The sequence below is a fragment of the Nanorana parkeri genome, unplaced genomic scaffold (assembly GCF_000935625.1).
Source record: "Nanorana parkeri isolate BGI_ZX_2015 unplaced genomic scaffold, ASM93562v1 scaffold9, whole genome shotgun sequence".
Classification (NCBI taxonomy): Eukaryota; Metazoa; Chordata; class Amphibia; order Anura; family Dicroglossidae; genus Nanorana; species Nanorana parkeri.
Window position 1 is genome coordinate 1657933 of NW_017306277.1, and position 7870 is coordinate 1665802.

Below are 7870 nucleotides of genomic sequence, written 5' to 3' on the forward strand. Positions count from 1 at the left end.
ACACTCTCTCAATAAACTAATCGCACACAAAGTTTAATGTGGAGGACCTGCAGCTGATCTGGAGCCTCACACTCTATGAAATGACACTCCTGGATGATGCTTCCTTCATTGTAAGGCTGGACTGCTCACATATGTACCCTGGGACTAAAGGCAGCAACCCTAGATAGAGAGAGAGAGACACAGCAGCAATGGATTCTATTTATTTTATGGTAATTAAATAATTCTTCCATAGGGAAGAATTAGAATTTACTGCTACAAGTCTATCTATCTATCTATCTATCTATCTATCTATATCCATCCTATCTATCTATCTATCTATCTATCTATCTATCTATCTATCTATTATCTATCTATCTATCTATCTATCTATCTATCTATCTATCTATCTATCTATCTATCCATATTTTATTCTCTCTCTTTCTTTCTTTCTTTCTTTCTTTCTTTCTTTCTTTCTTTCTTTCTTTCTTTCTTTCTTTCTTTCTTTCTTTCTTTCTTTCTTTCTTTCTATAAGGCTGGACTGCTCACATATGTACCCTGGGACTAAAGGCAGCAACCCTAGATAGAGAGAGAGAGACACAGCAGCAATGGATTCTATTTATTTTATGGTAATTAAATAATTCTTCCATAGGGAAGAATTAGAATTTACTGCTACAAGTCTATCTATCTATCTATCTATCTATCTATCTATATCCATCCTATCTATCTATCTATCTATCTATCTATCTATCTATCTATCTATTATCTATCTATCTATCTATCTATCTATCTATCTATCTATCTATCTATCTATCTATCCATATTTTATTCTCTCTCTTTCTTTCTTTCTTTCTTTCTTTCTTTCTTTCTTTCTTTCTTTCTACACACACACGCTAACACTTTTATATCTGTAGGTAGAAACTTTACAGCAATGGTATTGTATCTACAGAGCACGAGTCATACATCACACACAGACACATCGGTTATATGTCCTTCACTGTAATATAAACATCTATACAGTGTACCTTCAACATTAAGAGTGATGTCCCTTTATTATGTGCATAATACGTTTTCTTCTGTATATGTAATAATATAAATGCAGTTACATTTCTTATACATCAAATACATATTTTCAGGATGCATTGACTCCCTAATATCTCCTGTTTTGCACATGCCACAATGTTTATATATTTTATACAGTGGGAGAGAACATGTAGCTAGATGGGAAGAATGATAATTCTAGTAGATGTCATATATTTTGCATATTCGTGCCTACAAAGCACGGAGCAGCTTTCTCTCCGAACAGCTCTGGCTCTGTTCAGCCTGAAATAAGGGTCACTTTCCATTCTGCATCTGTGATCAGGGTGACACCAAGCACCTCAAGTGTATAACGATCCCCTATCAATGCGTTATCACGTTAACGTTTTGTATCAGCCTCAAATTACACTCCAAATAATTGAATATTTGTAGGGTTCGTCTATTAAGAGGCGCCGGAAGGAGAAGAAGCCAAGAAAAAAAAAAATAAATTGAACCGACTCTGCCTCAGATGTATGGGGTTTGTATAATTGAGAAATGCACAATTTCCACCTGTTTAACAAGCAGATTGGAAATAGCATCTCTCTCTCTCTCTCTCTCTCTCTCTCTCTCTCTCTTCCTTAACGTTCTTTCCTTAAGGGAAAGCAATTTTCCAACGTGATTCATAGAGCTGGATTCTGCACTCCTTTCACTTGCAGCCACTAAGGCTCTGCATGGAAGCAGGTTTTGTGCTGCCTCTAAAATAGAGGAGGATTATCAAAGGGGTGTGTGTGGAGGGGGGCAGCCTGGCTAGGGGTGACAGAGGCAATGAAAAGGCCCCCTTTTAAAACAGGACTAAGTTTTCAGGAATTCACTCAGTTTTTCCCCCCTCTTTTATTTTTAATATACCTACTCTGTATACACAACAATCTAGACTTTTTATGGTCCATCTCAACCACAAGAATCTGTGTCTTAGGGATCTTGTTAGTTATTGAAATCTCCTTTAGATCTATGTTGGGTTTTCTTTTATTAGTGTTGAGTTTAGTTCTTGCTCCAGTTCTACAAAGCTTCTCCATATCTTTTGGGGTTTTTGTTTAGTCATGAATATGTGTCTTAGGGATCTTGTTAGTTCTTGAAATCTCCTCTCTCCTGATCTTTTTTGGGTTTCCATTCATTAGTGTTGAGTTTAGATCTTGCTCCGTTCTACAAAGCTTCTCTAGATCTTTTTGGGGTTGTCATTTATTAGTGTTGAGTTTTAGAGATCTTTCTTTCCTCTAGATCTTTTTTGGGTTTCCATTTATTAGTGTTGAGTTTTGATCTTGCTCTATAAAGCTTCTCCAGATCTTTTTGGGGTTTTATTTAGTGCTGAGTTATTAGACATCTTAAGGTCCTCTAGATCTTTTTGGGGTTTTGATTAAGTGTTGAGTTTTGATCTTGCTCCAGTTCTACAAAGCTCCTCTAGATCTTGTTGGGGTTTTTATTTAGTGCTGAGTTTTTAGACATCTTTTAATCCTCTAGATCTTTTTGGGGGTTTTTATTTAAAGTGTTGCTCCAGTTCTACAAAGCTCCTCCAGATATTTTGGGGGGTTTTCATTTAGTCCTGAATCTTAGGGAATCTGGCTCCAGTCTCCTTCAGATCTGTTTGGTTTTATTTGCTCCCTCCTTGACAGGGTCTTTGCACACTGTTTTCATTACATTGGCTGAAGATTTAGATCTACATGCCTTAACACGGATCTAAACCATTTCTGTTATGAAATGTTTCTTTATTGAACTTATTTCCTGATTGGACAGGATTAAAGTGAATGCAAATTCAATCACGGCAATATCATACAAGCTTTAACATGTCTGTAATTCTGAAGTTGTTTTATTTTTAAATCTTCAGATTTAGTTATAATAGTACCTGGTGAGCCTGTGGTACTTTTTTTTGGCACTTCTGGTAATAGGGTGACAACTGTTGCCCATATGTGCATTGTCACATGACAATTCACCAAGTGAATTGTGAGACAAGTCACCTTGGCTGGATCGCCGACAATTTTACAAATCACGAACACAGTTTTGTAGCTTTCCTTGTAACAAAGTATTTATGTCACAATTTATGAGATTATTCGTTACATTGATAATTAAACATTGCTCACAGACACTTATTAATTTTCTGCAGCGAGTAAAACATACAAATGACACAATGTTGTATCAAATATGTCACACTACAGTGACATCTTACAACTGATTTCTATGGCATAAATATAGCTCACAAGAACTGACAGATAGGAACTATTTGTAATATGTATTAAATGCCTTTTAGCTGTTAGTCTGATATATACAATAAATAAACAAACATACATGAAATGCACGCAAAAAAATAAATTTTAAAGGGAAAATTAAACGCCTGTCAGTTGTACACTGTGATGATGTGATTGTTTGATATCACTATCGATGAAGCTAAGCTCTTATTGTTCTATATATAGACCTACAGTCACACAATGACGATAATCTGACAGCATTATACATATGTAACTATACAGAAACGCCTACACTCGGACTGGAATTCAGACAAACTCAATGAAAATGCGATTGTTTAGGTGGATACGATATAAATACTGAAGGAAGCACGCAGGTAGACTGGTATATATAGGAGATATGATATAATACATAAAAAATGTGATGGAAGAGAAGAAAAGAAAGAAAGAAAGAAAGAAAGAAAGAAAGAAAGAAAGAAAGAAAGAAAGAAAGAAGAAAGAAAGAAAGAAGGTGAGGAGAGAACGAGAGAAAGAGTGGACAGAAATAATGACAAATGGGTATATAGACTAATAGAAAAAAAAGATGGCTAGATAGATAGGTAGATAGATAGATAGAATATAAAAATTAGATTAATAGATAAATATATATAACATATAATATATAAGCTCAATATATCTCTCATTATCATATGCACCCAGTGTACAGTATACATAGACGATGACAGCTGACCTCACCAATAAGAGTCTATATAACCTTCATTCTCACAAGTTCCCAGACCAAACATCCGTATTCGGTACAACCAGGAACCCATATCATCCCTCCAAACTCTCAATGCAGCCTGAATCTGGACTGGTAAATTCATATCACAGACATACGTGTAATTAATAAGCGATTCAGGCATGGCACATGTCATACATTAATTACCTTCTACATACAATGTGAGTTCTGAATTCATTATACAGTTCCATATAATGGATTTTTAGATTCATGTATATAGGGGTTGTAATACTGGGTGTATGTGATTATATGCTTTTCATCAGACATTTATATTCCACATAGTTGTTTTCCAGCAGATGATTTTCCAGATTAATTCATCCATTAGTTCATTCATAAAAAAGAAAACACTTCTGCAGCGCTAAGAATAGGGAAACTCTGGAAATATCCTTCCTTATTATGAAGAACAGGCGTTATGTTTCTGTCCAGGAGAATAGGAAATTCCTCAGATGAGCATCATTCAAGTACTAAAGCAGAACTCTAGCATCACAGCTTGAAAAATGGACTGTCATACCTGTTTCTAATTCTGTTCTTATTGCTCTGATCTTAAATGTTCCCCCGCACCCCTCACCCAAAGCCTAGAAGGTGACACCAATATCTATGTAGCTGACTGTGTAACATCCAGTCTGCTCATTATGGACTTACCACACTAGCTCCTCTCTGTGTTTGTCCCCTCCTGTGAATCTGCAAAAATGCATAAATCTCTAGTCTCCAGTACCTGAAATATGTAAGAATGACTCAACTGTTCAAGGCAATAGAGCCTGCTTGTATATTACTCCAATGTCTCAATTCTGGAGCAGAGGGGATAATAGCAAGATAATATGAAGACAGAGTTAGATAGACAACATAGTAATATTTAATATAGTAGCAGAATTTAAATATATTAATAATTATGAATGAATAAATAACTAACTAGAAAATAAAAAGTGTTTTTTTTTTAAATATTTGTTTTGGAAGGATAACTGTGCAAATAAAAAATACAAATGCAGCATTATGGAGCCCTGACCTGCTTAATCAGTACAAAAATCCTACAACAACACTCTGCAGCCTGCATGTATTGATTACAGCCTCCTTCAGTGCTCCATTAAAGTGACACTAAACTCAGGAGGTAAATATTAAAAATGCATTCAAGTACCTGAACTATTAACAAACATGTATCTTATTTGTGTATCACTTGGCTGTGGATCCTCAAATCATCTCTGAATTGGTGCTGACACTGCCCTTCCTTCTGGAGGGTGACTACTTTGTTCCCCATGGTCCCTGTGTGTGTTGTAAAGTAGTCACCACTCCAAGCTCACTCCCGCGATGGACTACAGTCTCAATACAAATTAGTAAACTAAACCTGTGATTATAGTCCACCACAGGAGCGAGCTTGGAGTATTAACTACTTTACAACACATACAGGTACCATAGGGAACAAAAGTAGCCACCCTCCAGAAGGAAGGACAGTGTCAACACCAATTCAGAGATGATTTGAGGATCTACAGCCGAGTGATACACAAAGAAGATACATTTTATGTTACTAGTTGGGGTACTTAAATGCATTTGTAAGATTTATCTCTTGAGCTTAGTGTCACTTTAAACAACTGCCTTTCTACTGTCCAACAAGAGTTCCCTTAAATTATCCTCATTGGATCGTGGAAGGACAGTGGGTGGGTGGGTAGGGCATGAAGTCAAGGAAAGTCAAGCTCCATTGATGAAAGGAAGCCAAATCAAAGATGAGAACAAAAGAGCCTCTTCTGTCTAATAAAAGTAAAAGATCCTAAGCAGGACTTTTAAAAGAATAAAATGTAGCACCGGCTCATGTCAATTAAAATAGTGGGAAATGCCTGTTCATGCAGATGTGGTAAACAGAGGCCAGTCAGGATAGCCGGGAGAGGTCTCATAAAGGGTGCTAACACCAGACAGTACAAATTTCACTGTTGGTAACAAGTAACTTGTGATAATGCGCTGCTGGCTGCAATGAGAAGTTGTCACTTCATTTATAGACACATCAGGCAGGCTATTAAGTATTAAGCAGAAACGAGAGAACTGAACTACGAAACAAGCGTGTCTGATCCTTTCCACTGGATTGTGGTTCTCTCATTCTTTGGATGACATGCATGTCAGTTTGTCTGATCTGCAGAAAAAAAAGCAATACAAAAATCCAGGGTACATGAGCTATAACATTCTTCCTGGATCCAGTGAATCAGCATGCATGTAATAACTGAACTGAAATTATTCTTCCTTGAAAAAAGATGATTAAGGTGGGGGGAGATACCATCATCTTGTGCAAATGTATAAATGGTCCATATACTAAACTTGAGCTCCTAAAATGCAAACCTGTACTTTGCTCATTCAGGGTTCTGCTTGTACAAATTTATTTAGATCTACCAACAAGTAAGTAGTGCAAAGGTCTGCTGATTTATTTATTATTAGTATTTATAATGTGCCAACTATTTACACAGCACATTCACATCAGTCCCTGCCCACGAGGAACGTACAATCTAAGGTCCCTATCTTACATGCAGGGCCAATTTAGAAACAAGCCAACTAACCTTCCAGAATGTCTTTGGAGTGTGGGAGGAAACTGGAGTACCCAGAGGAAACCCACACAAGCACAGGGAGAACATACAAACTCATTGCAGATAGTGACCTGACTGGGATTTGAACTAGGGAGGGACCTCCAGAGCTGGAAGGCAGAAGTGCTAACCACTAAGCTACTGTGCTGACTAGTTTAGTCCTCATAATACACAGTTTTATATAAATCTAAAGGAGATAGTAAATAAATTGTTCAGACAAATTCTAATGTGTATGGTGAGTAGGGGTGAGCTCAGGTTTGGATCAAATCTGGTGCAATAGACCTTTTTATTGCTCAAATTAATAGTATAAAAAATTATTATACTCACAAGGGTTAAAACGTCAGTGGACAAATAATTCTTGATGACTTTCCTAATAATAATAATAATAATAAAAATTTGTTATACTATTCATTTTATCAATAAAAAGGTTTATTGCACCAAGAAAGGCACCCGGTGTTGTTTTATGTTTCATGCAGTGCTTGGAATCCCTTGTCTGAAACGGGGCAGCCTTTCTGGATCTCAAGAGGTACCTTTGGGCCAGAGGAGGGTTCTGTTTGGCACTGGCTGGTGTTTTTCTTGGATCAAAACTGGTCCAAACCTGAGCCCCTCCAAACCTGGAAGCAACATGGCCCCAGCCCACAGTTGCACATATCAAAGAGGCGGGAAACTTGTGCTGACATAACTAACCTTATATGGACACATTGCCATATTAGGTCAATGCCATTAACCAAATACAGCCAAGTGACCATATAAGGTCAATGACATCACTGCATCCCACCACTTTGCTTAAGTGAAGTTGCAGGTGAGGAATTCACTGGCCACATCTGATTGAGCAGCAGCAGACAGAGCTTTGTTCTGTGTTTGGAGAAGCTCCTTCCATGTTCAGAGCAGCCCAATCCATGCTTAGATGAGCTCAGGTGAGCTTTAGATTTAGAAACTGTGTAACGTAAGGGCCAATCTGATTGGACATAAATTGGATAGACTATTAAGGAAGACCCTCACATTTCATAGTTATTGGTAAATCTGAAGCCAGGTGTACAGAGGATGTGTGTTGCATCAGAGACTGCCATTGCAGCCTAATGCAATTGCCTAGTAATGCACTTACAGGATATTAAAAAACATCTTGCCTGTCACGCATCAGACGAAAGTCCCATCTTAACTGCTGGTCCAAGATTGCTATCAGGATATGGAGAGAGCAGAGTCCAGTTCAGTCCAGAAAGATTCCAGGACGCCTGTGCTGGTAGACACCGGTCTTCATCGGCTTGATTTGCCTGGTTTTGGGTCGGCCGAACATGCTCTGCATGTTC